The sequence below is a fragment of the Oreochromis niloticus genome, unplaced genomic scaffold, assembly GCF_001858045.2.
Source record: "Oreochromis niloticus isolate F11D_XX unplaced genomic scaffold, O_niloticus_UMD_NMBU tig00001726_pilon, whole genome shotgun sequence".
NCBI lineage: Eukaryota > Metazoa > Chordata > Actinopteri > Cichliformes > Cichlidae > Oreochromis > Oreochromis niloticus.
Genome location: NW_020327461.1, coordinates 137,884 through 151,322, shown reverse-complemented (window position 1 = coordinate 151,322; position 13,439 = coordinate 137,884). Strand labels below are relative to the sequence as shown.

Genomic DNA, 13,439 nt, shown 5'->3' with positions numbered 1-13,439 from the left:
TTCAGGGACATTTGTTTTCCTGTAAAAAGCTGAACTCTAATCTAAGAGGATGTTACTGACAGGAAACAGCTGCATTATCTGCAGTCTGTGTGATCACAGCTGCTTCAATCACTTTATCAGAGAATTGATCATTGAATAAAACATGTTTGTGTCTGCAGAGGTCAGAGGTCACAGTCTGCAGGATCCAGCTGTCCATCTGTGAGGAGTGACTGGTCCAAAAATTACCCTCCAGACTTCAGTGCTGAACCTGGACCAACGAGGTCAGAGACCTGTGATGACTCCTTTACATGTTTGTGTTTTCCTGGATAAATATGACCTAAGATTCATTAAAAAGATAAAAATATTAGACTTTGTCCTGTAGTGCTGTGTGACAGGCAGGATTGGACCCAAACACAACAGGGTGAAGTCAAAGAGGCAGCTTTATTCCAGCTGTGAACATGCAAACAGCAGAAATAAGGAAACATAACTGTAGGTTTGCAGTGAATGAAGCCTCAGCTCGACGCTCCACTTTGTCCCTCTTTTCCTTCTCCAAACAGCCACATCAGGAGTCTTTGATGGAGTTTTAAAATATTTAATTACAAATGTCCAAAGATGGGTTCAGGATACCTGAATCCACAATTATTAAAGCTAAAATAGTTCACAGGGTTTGGACTTTGTTAGGTGACGAGAGAACATCAAAGTGTTTTTTATCTTTAAACAGTATTTTTATCACTTCAGTTGCTCTCACAGCCCTGTTTGTTATTTTACCAGAGCTCTTATGTTTCACTCAGTGCTCCCACCAAACACCTTGGAGGACACGTTAGTGTGATTTAGATTTCATTGGTGTAAACACCAGTCACACAAGCTAACCCATGGAGGCAGCAGCAGCTTTGTGTTTGGTAAAGTCTGTTGGCTTAAACTAAGAGAGTTTAGTTTGTTAGCACAAAGAGCTGTCAGCTAAAGCTCTGAATGCACTTTGAATACAGATGAACTGAGAAAAACACTTTAAACACAGCAAACAGTCAAACTGACAACATCTTGTTCTGCTGATCATCCACAGCAGTACGTTTAGCATTCATGCTAGCAGCAGGCTATGACTGTCCACTGAGCACCAACACAGGTAGGAGTGAGCAGTGATGAAGCAGGACTGTGGGCAAGTTTGAGCTACAATCCTATTGGCTTCTCAGTTTCTCCAAAGAAAAGGGGAAAAATTCTTGGTGTTGTGAAGATGTGAGTTGGTCCTGTTGTCGTGGGGCTGGAAGGATGCTGGCAGTGAGAGGCTTTTCATACAGTGTTCAGTAACAGAATGAGAAGAAAGCCACTGCACATGAAACAAGGTGCTCGTAGTGTTTGTTTACTGTGTTTGTGCCACAATGTCAGATCAGTTGTAGATTCACATGCAGACTTGTCCAGTGAAACCAATGCAAGTACTGCAGTACAGAGCAAAGACTAAGCCAGGAGAGCTCTCCAACTTTCTGAAAGTATCAGGATATTTGAGTGATAAGAAAAAGTGGATCATGCAACAATGTCCCTCAGCACACAAAACAATCAAAGCAGAATAAATATAATGTTTTAGATCAAACACTTACAGGGACCTGAAGAGAGAGAACCAACAAAATGTCATGGCTAACAGAGGAACTCAAGCACAGACTGAGTTCTGACAAACAAAAAGGTGACAGTTTATTTACCAAAGGGTGAACCACAGTGCTCTATATATGTACAGTGAGTTGGGGAGGGGGTCCAGGGCTCCAGGGAAAAGAGGGAAGGGAGTCCACACTCACTCCTCTTCAGTCACTCTTGTCCTGCTCTCCACTCACACAGCCACACACGGGAGTCACAGGTAAGCGTCTGTAACCAGGTCCGGGGAAATATATACTCAAAGTATACACAAAGTTAACCCAACTGGTGAATTTAGAGAGAGACTTCTTAGCAAGGAGCTGAGATCATGAACACAGGAGGGTCAATGTCCCAGTGACGAACTGCTCCATGCCGCAGCGTTAAATGGTTACCGGTAAGCCCAGGTGAATCAGCAACAGGTGGTGTAATCATCATAACTGTGTGGACCAAGAGCGAGAGGCCATTACAAGCTCCACCCAGGCAGGCAAAACGCTAGCAGGAGAGAGCAAAACATAAAACCTGAAAAGCCATCATGAGCCAGCCAGAGAGACACAGAGTTTATACTAGAAGAGAAACCTGCTCATCTTCATCATGTTTATTTAAACAGAGAAAATCAGAAGTCTCTGTGAGTCAGACCACGGCTCTACACGGACACTTCTAAGCTGCTTCAGAGTGAACTGACCCAGATAATCTGCACACAGCGGCTGTAAAACAGTGAAAGTCATAACTGTCTCTCTCTGATGGAAAGCTTTTATTGTGAAGTCAGGAAGTCTGCAGGAAGTGTTGAGTTTGTATTCATCACTCAGTGTTTAATAAGACAGGCAGACAGGAAGAGCAGCTCATTAGTGTTGATGAAATCAAAGGAACTGTGAGGAACTGCAGTTTGGTCACATCTGGATGTTTTTCACTGACAGTAAATGTTTTTAGTGATAAAGAAATGTGTCCACAGAGAGAGGAAGAGGAGTGGTGTTTGTGAGGAGGAGCAGCTGTCCTGCTGTGCTTTGTGTCAGGACGTCCTGAAGGATCCAGTCTCTACCAGCTGTGGACACTGGTTCTGCAGACAGTGCATCTCCTCATACTGGGACCAGTCTGCTTCACGGGGAGATAACACAGACGAACCAGCAACAAGCAGGAGAAAACAAAGGGCTCATATACACAAAAGAGCCATCAGGGAATGAGAAAAGGGAAACACAGCAGGATTAATTGGACATAACCAGACAAGGGGAAGCAAAAGTAGACACACTAACGTAGGACATGGCACTGTCAAAATAAAACAGGAAGTGAACACAGAGACACAATACTAACACAGTACAGAGGGAACACAGAAACCAAAACCTCAGAACTAGAAAATCTTAATCAGGATGAAATTGTAACAAAAGACAATAACAATCAAAACAAAACCACTGAGTCCACAGACTCGGGACAGACATCGGCTCAAACTGTGGTCGTAAATATTTTGTAAATCAGACTGTGTAGTTGTGAACTCAGTTTTGTAACATTGTAAAACAAAATATCTGAAAGGTTTATGTTTTAGCGTTCATTGATTTGTGTTTGTAAAAATGTAAAAAGTGTAATAAACATTAGAACTACTTTTGCTGACACAAAGTTTGGCGAGCACTGCAAGTTGTCCCTTTAAACCAGTCACTGATATAAAGAGAGCAGCTTGTTCCAGGGCATCTGAGCATGGAGGCAAAGCTTCATGCAGGAGATGGTAAGAGCTGTTGGGACTAAAGAAACTGAGCAGAAAACTACAGACATCTGGAAACTGAGTTGTTAATTCTCAGTGGGATCACCAGGACTAGCAAAGCTTCACCATGACAGTCATCTGATTGACTGAACCCATCCAAACATCACTTCATGGACCTTTAGAATAGAATAGAATAGAATAGAATAGAATAGAATAGCCTTTATTGTCATTGTACAGGGTACAACGAAATTGGAGTGCCACTCCCTTGGTGCAAAAATACAATAATAAATATAAATGTAAAATATAAAAGGTGCAATAAAACAAACAATAGTAAGTACAATATATACAGGATAGCAGCATTAATATAATGACAGTAAGAATAGCAGCATAATAATTGACGGTGACAGTATGGTATAGTTAAGCAGTTTCAATTGTTTTTGTGCTTGTTTACTATGGTGATAGCTCTGGGAAAGAAGCTATCCCTGAATCTGTTTGTCCTGGTTTTATGTGACCTGTACCGTCGGCCTGATGGTAATAGTTCAAACAGTTGATTGCTGGGGTGAGAATGGTCCTTGATGATATTGCCAGCTCTGCTGAGGTACCGAGAGTTTGCAATGACCTCCAGGCTGGGCAGAGAGCAGCCAGTGATCTTCTGGGCTGTGTTGATGACCCTCTGCAGTACTTTCCTGTCTGCAGCTGAGCACCCTGCATACCATGTTGTTATGCTGTACGTTAGGATGCTCTCTATGGTGGCTCTGTAGAATGTCACCAGCAGCCTCTCCTCCAGGTTGTTCCTCCTGAGCACTCTCAGAAAGTGGAGATGCTGCTGGGCCTTTTTTACCACCGCCGTGGTATTTGCAGTCCAGGAGAGATCATCAGAGATCTGCACGCCCAGAAACCTCATGGAGTGCACCCTCTCCACACAGCTCCCGTGAATGTACAGTGGGGCCGGGTCTGCTCTGCCCTTTCTGAAGTCCAAGATGAGTTCTTTAGTTTTTGTGGTGTTCAGTTGGAGGTTATTAACTGAACACCACTCAGTCAGTCTGTTGACCTCATCTCTGTAGTCCGACTCATCCCCCCTTGAGATGAGTCCAACCACTGTGGTGTCATCTGCAAACTTTATGATGGTGTTTGAGAGATGGGTAGGGGAGCAGTCGGATGTGTAGAGTGTAAACAGGAGGGGACTCAGAACACATCCTTGTGGAGACCCGGTGCTGAGTGTGATGGTGCTGGACAGGTGGGGGCCGAGTCTGACAGACTGTGGTCTATTTGTTAGGAAGTCCTTAATCCAGAGGCAGATGGGGGTGGAGAGTCCCAGGCGAGACAGTTTCTGGACCAGGATCTCCGGGATGATATGATTGAATGCTGAGCTGAAGTCCAGAAAGAGCATTCTCACATAGCTTCCTCGGTGCTCCAGGTGACTCAGTGCAGTGTGGAGCGCTATGGTGATAGCGTCCTCGGTGGATCGATTAGTCCTGTAGGCAAATTGGTGGGGGTCCAAAGTGGGAGGCAGACTGGCCCTGATGTGCTGACAGACCAGTCTCTCAAAGCACTTCATCACTACAGGCGTAAGTGCAACAGGCCTGTAGTCATTTGGGCTGTCCACAGCTGTCTTCTTGGCGATGGGGATGATGGTGGAGGTTTTGAGGCAGGGCGGGACGGTGTTTAATGACAAGGAAAGGTTGAAGATTTTAGTGAAGACTCCGGTCAGTTCGTCAGCACATGCTCTGAGAACCTTTCCATGTATTCCATCAGGACCTGCCGCCTTCCTGGGATTCACTGACCTTAGAGCACACCTCACTTGATGCTCCCTAAGCGTTAGTGTGCCGGTGCTGGGGGCGGGTGGAAGTGGTGTGACAGCTGAGGGTCTGGTCGTCTCAAAGCGGGCGAAGAAACGATTTAGATCCTCAGCCAGCGAGGCATCAGTCCTAGCTGTCGCCTGGTTATTGCTTCTGTAGTTGGTAATGTGATTGATCCCCTGCCACATTTTTCTGGGGTCGTTGTCAGCAAAGTGATCTTCAATCCTCCTCCTATAGGCAGCCTTAGCTTTCCTGATGCCTCTACTCAGGTCTGCCCTGGCCGCCCTGTACGCAGCCCTGTCCCCTGACTTGAAGGCAGTGTTGCGGCTTTTTAGGAGGGATTGCACTTCGCTATTCATCCAGGGTTTTTGATTTGGAAACACCCTGACCCTTTTGTTGACGGTGACATTATCAACACAGTTCCTGATGTACGAGAGTACAGTGTCCGTGTACTCCTGGAGGTTGTGGCTGGAGAATAAATCCCATACAGTAGATGAGAAGCAGTCCTGCAGTTGAGAGAGGGCTCCTTCAGGCCAGGTTTTTATTGTCTTTGTCTGGGTCTTTGTTTTTCTCAGCAGGGGGGTGTAGGTGGGGGTGAGGGACATGCAGAGGTGGTCAGATCCAGCCAGGTGGGGGAGGGGTGTCGCTCTGAAAGCATGCCTGATGTTTGATTAGACACGGTCCAAAGTGTTTTCACCTCTCGTAGCAAAGTCCACAAACTGGACAAATTTAGGAAGCACAGTCTTTAGGCACGCTTTGTTAAAGTCACCGGCGACAATAAAAACCCCATCGGGGTGGGCAAGCTGTTGTTTGTTTATGGTGTTAAACAAGAGGCTGAGAGCCGTGCCAACGTTAGCATCCGGCGGTATGTAAACAGCTATCACAATGTGGTGTCGCGAAAATGAGATAACCGGGAACGGTTACTAAAGTAGTGACAACGCCACCTGGGGGAGAGCGCTACAACCCCAGGAAAGATTTCTCTAGCCAATGAGAAGATTGTATTGGCTACCAAAGCCCACAGACTCGTTATTTAAAGGCAGAGGTGAGACAAAGGGAGTTTATAATGCAAAGTTTATTAAGAGAAACTACTAAAACATAACTAAAAGATTAAAAAGGCACCTAGGGTAGCAGGGGTAAGAGAGTAAAATAAATTAAAACCCTTTATTACCAAACGATAATTAAAACAACATACTCCCTGCCACAATGCTACCCTAAAACAAGCACAATATATTAAAAAGAAGCAACTAAACAAAATGGTGGAGAACGGCCACTTGAGGAGGCAACCTACAGGGAGGAGTGCCCAAGGGTGCCACCAATTACTCACCCGTGTGATTTCACAGCAAACCTCACTCACACTAAACTCTAAAGGGTGCAATCTGCCTATGCCCGGTGTGTACACTCGCATGCATCGGGGAGGGGATTCCACCTCATGTGCCTAGCCTCTGAACAAGCGGCCGCACCTCCACTAAAACAATAAAAGAAAAGATAAAACGTTAAACAATCAATAAAAGATCAACATAAAACCAACACATCCCAAATCACTATACATTATAAAAGTAGTGCATAACAAACAAAACGGCATCTGACAAGACAGCAGCAGTATAATGCACACCTGCAACAAGAGAGGGAAACAGTAGTCAGAGTCCACCCTACTATGCCACAGTATAATAATCACAAAGGTCGCACTTACCACTCTCTAAGGGCAACTGAGTAGCTTTCCTTAAGAGATATGTGGCGCTCAACTGCCTAGTGCTCGCAGCCACCTTAGATTGCCAAGACTGCCAAATGCCTTCCCTCAGTAGTGAAGCGCAGCTGTTTCTTATAGCCAGGTAATTGTCGGCTGAAAGGTGTGGATGTCAGTGGTGCGTTTTGGGGACATCATGTAACATCCTAACCCAAAATCTACTTCACTACAACAATAACTACAGTAAACTCCCTCGGGATGTAAAAAGGTCTGCACGAGACTGCCAGAACCTCCAAATCAGGAGAACAGTGTGTGTGAATGATCCTGCTGTTACAACACCACTCGTTATGCACGTAAACACATAGCCCCCCTCCTCTGCTTTTACCTGAGTTGCTGTTTCTGTCGTGCCGGTGTAGCGTGCGGCCTGCTAACTCGACTGCAGCGTCGGGAATCAGCGGGTGAAGCCACGACTCCGTAATAAGAATAATGCTGCAGTTACGTGTAAAGCTCGTGGTTGCTATCTGTAGCTCCAATTCGTCTAATTTGTGGGTGATGGATCTGGCGTTCGACAGGAAAAGGCTCGGAAGTGCTGGCCGGTGTGGTTGTTTAGCTTGTGTCTGTGTGTGGACAGACATAACATGAGCTAATTATTCATTACTCCTCCACAGAGTGGAGCAGGAGAGAGCCGAGGTTTCCACTGGTCAGTCTGCACAGCAACATCAAACACACCTGGACTCTGTGGTTACGGTTTGTAGTACTACGTTTACATTTGTTCTTTTCAGTCACCTCTATGCTGCACTTTGTGGACCAGAGGATTGTCAGTGTGTCCAACATAAATCAGAGTTTGGGCTCCATGATTTCAGTCAGATTGGGGTGACTGTAGCTCAGGAGGTGAGCAGGTCAGCTACTAGTCAGAAGCTTTGTGAATCAAACCCTGGCTGGCAAATGTACTGGGTAACGTACTAAACCCAAGCTGCCCTCTGATGCATCCATCAGAGTGTGAAAGAAAGTATTTAAGCACAGAACAATGTGCTTGGTTGAATGAGGCATGTTGTATAAAATGCTTTGTGTGCACAGAGTATCACAGAGAGCTGTATAAGAACCAGTCCATTTACCACTGGGTAATTCATATAGTCTTCTTTTCCAGCGGCTGGAGGACAACATCACCATGTTTGTGAAGAACGAGCTGAAGAAGATCCAGAAGCTTCTGAGTCCAGATCACCCAGAAACTTTAAAGAGCCAGATGGAGGATGAGGAGATGTTTGAAGGTGAGGATGAAGATGAAAGAAAGAGCTGCAGAGAAGCATTTCTGAAGATAACACTCCACTTCTTGAGGAGACTTAAGCAGCATGAGATGGCTGACCATCTGCAGAGCAGTAAGAGAATTTCTCTAAAGACTGAATATTGATCTTTCCTAATAGCTCAAGAAATGGACCAATAGACATTCATCCTTTCAGGGTACTGAAAGGCTGTGATATTTATTATATAATAATTAATTCTTCTGAATTTCTTACCTTCAGAAATATTTGCTCCACTCTGTAAACGTGAACTTAAAGCCCAACTGAAGAAGAAGTTCCAGTGTGTGTTTGAGGGCATCGCTAAAGCAGGAAGCCCAACCCTTCTGAATCAGATCTACACAGAGCTCTACATCACAGAGGGAGGGACTGCAGAGGTCAATGATGAACATGAGGTCAGACAGATTGAAACAGCATCCAGGAAACCAGACAGACCAGAAACAACCATCAGACAAGAAGACATCTTTAAATCCTCACCTGGAAGAGACCAACCAATCAGAACAGTGCTGACAAAGGGAGTGGCTGGCATTGGGAAAACAGTCTTAACACAGAAATACAGCCTGGACTGGGCTGAAGACAAAGCCAACCAGGACATCCAGTTCATATTTCCATTCACTTTCAGAGAGCTGAATGTGCTGAAAGAGGAAAAGTTCAGCTTGGTGGGACTTGTTCATCACTTCTTTAATCAAACTAACCAATCAGGAATCTGTAGGGTTGAAGACTTCCAGGTTGTGTTCATCTTTGATGGTCTGGATGAGTGTCGACTTCCTCTGGACTTCCACAAAACTACAATCCTGACTGAAACCAGAAAGTCCACCTCATTGGATGTGCTGCTGATAAACCTCATCAGAGGGAACCTGCTCCCTTCTGCTCGCCTTTGGATAACCACACGACCTGCAGCAGCCAATCAGATCCCTCCTTGGTGTGTCGACATGGTGACAGAGGTCAGAGGGTTCACTGACCCACAGAAGGAGGAGTACTTCAGGAAGAGATTCAGAGATGAGGAGCAGGCCAGCAGGATCATCTCCCACATCAAGAAAGCTCGAAGCCTCCACATCATGTGCCACATCCCAGTCTTCTGCTGGATCACTGCTACAGTTCTGGAGGATGTGCTGGAAACCAGAGAGGGAGGACAGCTGCCCAAGACCCTGACTGAGATGTACATCCACTTCCTGGTGGTTCAGGCCAAAGTCAAGAGGATCAAATATGATGGAGGAGCTGAGACAGATCCACACTGGAGTCCAGAGAGCAGGAAGATGATGGAGTCTCTGGGAAAACTGGCTTTTGATCAGCTGCAGAAAGGAAACCTGATCTTCTATGAACCAGACCTGACAGAGTGTGGCATCGATATCAGAGCAGCCTCAGTGTACTCAGGAGTGTTCACACAGATCTTTAAAGAGGAGAGAGGACTGTACCAGGATAAGGTGTTCTGCTTTGTTCATCTGAGTGTTCAGGAGTTTCTGGCTGCTCTTCATGTCCATCTGACCTTCATCAACTCTGGACTCAATCTGATGGCACAACAACAAACAACCTCTACATGGTCTAAGCTATTTAACAAACTAAAACTTCAATCTCTCCACCAGAGTGCTGTGAACAAGGCCTTACAGAGTCCAAATGGACACCTGGACTTGTTCCTCCGCTTCCTCCTGGGTCTTTCACTGCAGACCAGTCAGAGTCTCCTACGAGGTCTGCTGACACAGACAGGAAGTAGCTCACAGACCAATCAGGAAACAGTCCAGTACATCAAGAAGAAGCTCAGTGAGAATCTGTCTGCAGAGAAAAGCATCAATCTGTTTCACTGTCTGAATGAACTGAATGATCGTTCTCTAGTGGAGGAGATCCAACAGTCCCTGAGATCAGGACGTCTCTCCACAGATAAACTGTCTCCTGCTCAGTGGTCAGCTCTGGTCTTCATCTTATTGTCATCAGAAGAAGATCTGGATGTGTTTGACCTGAAGAAATACTTTGGTTCAGAGGAGGCTCTTCTGAGGCTGCTGCCAGTGGTCAAAGTCTGTAAAAAAGCTCTGTAAGTTATAAAGTTTTTATTATTTAATTTGGTTGGTATGTTATGGAAAAAAACACTGCCATGAACTTCTGTTTGTTTTTGTCAAAATCATTGTAATATAATCACTGTACCTTTATATACACGTGACTTGTATTAATGCTGCTGCCCTCTTGTGGCTAAAGTGTAATTATGTTATTGTTATTAGGGAGGATTTGAGAGTAACATGCCAAGTGAGTCAGCACCTTCACTTTAGCTTAAAAAATCCAAATTCTTATGTCATCAGTTATAGTTGCATGTGTTCATTATCATAATTTAACCATTAATATTGATGTCTTCAATTTATTTTGAGTAAACTAGCAATAATTTTATGGTTGAATTAAATAAATACATCACTAATGAAATATTTATTTCAGTAATTAATTAAAAATGTATTGATAATGAATTATTTAATGATGTATTTATTTAATTCACATTGCTACTCCTGGCCCTGCATCGGTGTTCATACATACATTTTATTTGTCAGCTTCACCCATCAAAGTCAGGGGGCGGGGTTAATGCTGATCAAGTCAAAACCATTGCTTTGGTCTGGTGGGCGTTCTTTTAGTGGGCTTTTCTCAGTACTAAGTAGGCCCACACACCAGGGTTTGGACATGTGTGGACCCAAACTATACTTAAACTTTACCCTTTTTTGTGTGTCACCAAATACACTTTAATATCTTCTAGACAAGAATGTAGTGGCATAACCTTTGACCTCTTTTGGCTCCAAACAGAAGTGACAGACTTGAGCAGGGTTCATTTAAAGGCTGACAGAAGTGGAGTGGTGACGGGGAGATGTTTGACAGGACAGTGTTTCAGCCTCCACAGGTTCATGTTGTGCTCCATCAGTCAGTGAAGATGAAGTCAGTGCTGATGAGGCTGTAGAGTGTGTGAGGGATGAGGATGATGAAGATCTGATGATAGCAGATAAAAACAGGCTGCAGAGACTTTGAGCCATACAGGGCACACAGTGTGTGTACAGAACAGCTGAAATCATTCTGGAGGCCTCACTGGAATATGGAAGCATCACAGTACAGCTTCACTAAAGGCCCTGATATGAGATGAGAAATGAAGCAGCCAGAGCTTTTTCATGAGTGGAAATCCACTGTGACTGTGAGCTGCTGCTACAGCCTCCAGATTAGCCAGCAGCTCATCCTGCTCAACATTTTCTCACCAACTTTAATGGAAGTGTGATGTTTTCAGCTGGAGTGATGGTCAGGGTGGCCTCCCTCTCCTCTTCTTCTCCTCGTCCTCTTTCATTTGTAAAGCCACTTCTGCTGCTTTCATTCATTTGAAGTCCTGTAGCTGAGTTTGGGAGAGACTAACAGCCTCGGCAGCAGAGGGGAGAAAGGCTGTAACACCACCACTTTACTCTGTTCTACCTGTCACATCATTTTATCAGGAAACAAATATGTTTTTACTATGTTTGTCTTGAAGATGTAAGAAGATCACATGGTGCTTTTTATTATTGTGTTGGTTTGTTTCCTGTCTCTTGGATGGAGCCCAGCTGTGCGTGGCCCCTGGGCCTGTGGTCAGAGTGTGTGCTGGATAATCCGGCCCAGGATGAGGCCAAACTGACATGGGATGAAATGTCTGTCACATAATTGAGCTTAGTGTAGTTTCATTTCTGCACAATTTAAAAACAACCAAAACTTGTTTCTGTCTTTTCTGTGTTATACTGTAGACTTTCTTTGATACTGTGTCCAAAAGGAGCAGCTTTTACTTTGAAGGGGAGCCGTCTCTGTTTCCTCTTCAGGTTGGATGATGGAAGCAAATGAGTGTGTGATGTTCTTTCAGTGTTGCACTTTGTAGACGCTCCCTGGGCACTGGTCTCACAGCCAGCTGCACATAGAGACCAGTGTTGTTAGTCCAGGTCAGTAGATGACTTGTTGGAATGAAAATGAGCTTGTAGTTTGTCTGCTTTAATCATGTGACTGGAAAAAGGTGTTGGACTTCAAATATGTCCGTTTCTTTCACACTTCACCTTTAAAAGTGAAGCCTTGTGGTTCCTGGAAGGAAAAACACGACTTTTTCAAGTCTTTGTCCTGTTTTTATGAGAAATGTACGACTTTAATGTGAAACATTCAGAGTTTTTTCTCTTGTTGTGTTTGTTTGAAGCTGCTTCCTGTTGGCTTCAGCTGTTTGCAGTTTCCATTTTCTAAACTTCTACATTCTGAACACATGAAGCAGATTTTCCTCTTCTGGCTTTTTATAGCAGATAACCTTCAAAATATTCTGCAGTCCATCAAAAACTGAAGCAAACCATGAATCAACATGTGAACATGAGCTGATGCTGCTGAAGTGAAGCAAAGTTACAGAGGTTTGATTACAGACACAGCTGAGAGTTTGTAATCTGTCAGCATTTTAAAAGGTTTCAATTTCTTCAGTATTGAACAGCAGAAATGAGGCTTTGTTTTCGGAGGCCGACAGCAGTGAACACAACAGCAGACTGGTGCGTAATAAGCAGTGAATAATGCAGAAAACAGATTTTTGAAGGTAAACTGTTCTTGAAGTACACTGAGAGAGAGAGAGCTGTGCAGGAAGTAAAGGTCAAAGTCAGAGAGAATTCATGACCATGTTCATCAAACGTAAAGCGTAGTTTGGATCTTCTTTTGCTGCTGGTTCACTCAGTTTTGGTTGGAGACAGATGAAACCTGCAGCTTCAGGATCTGTGAGCTGTCCACTTTCAGCCCCGACGGCGTGTCCGTGTACGTGCCGTCGAGTGAACGATCCACGCTCTGTGTTTCCATCTTTGTGTGTTTAGCTGCTCTCATTTACTGTTTTATCTGTTTGCTTGTTGTTGAAATACTTTTGGGAGCTTTAACCTGAGATTCTGGCAAAATACATTTATATTAAAAATCCATTCAGGATTGAATGAATCAACATCGCTTTATTCAAATTAAAACCATTTAAATAGGAAAATCCATTTTTTTTACAGCCGCCTCTAATGCTGGGTAATGTCAGCTGGTCCATGTGCAGCTGGCTGTGAGGCTCAGGGAGCGTCTACAAAGTGCAACACTGAAAGAACATCATCCATAAATATTGAGGAATAACTGGACTCTCATACAGCGAGACTCAAATGCCTTTAAACATCAGCTTATCCTGCTGATCCAAGTCCAACACTGAGTTTGTAAAAACATGTTTGTCAATCATTTTGTTTGGTTTCTGAGGAAAATGATTCAATAACTTGCTGCTAATACACAACATTTCATCATATTTCCTCATAACCCTCTTTTGTCTGACCATTTGATCCCATTTGAATTTGCAATAAAGGATCCACAAAGTTTGGTGACAATAATGACAGTAGATGTTTGTGTGATGGAAGCAAATGAGTGTG

General features: G+C 44.2%; 1 long non-coding RNA gene across 1 annotated transcript; it reads left to right on the top strand.

Annotated features, from left to right (window-relative positions):
* The first annotated feature begins 990 nt into the window (after positions 1 to 990).
* On the top strand, positions 991 to 2,693 carry LOC112844856 (uncharacterized). Its single transcript, XR_003217604.1, has 2 exons — positions 991 to 1,819; positions 2,546 to 2,693. It is a non-coding gene; the product is annotated as an uncharacterized LOC112844856 (long non-coding RNA).
* The last annotated feature ends 10,746 nt before the right edge of the window (positions 2,694 to 13,439 follow it).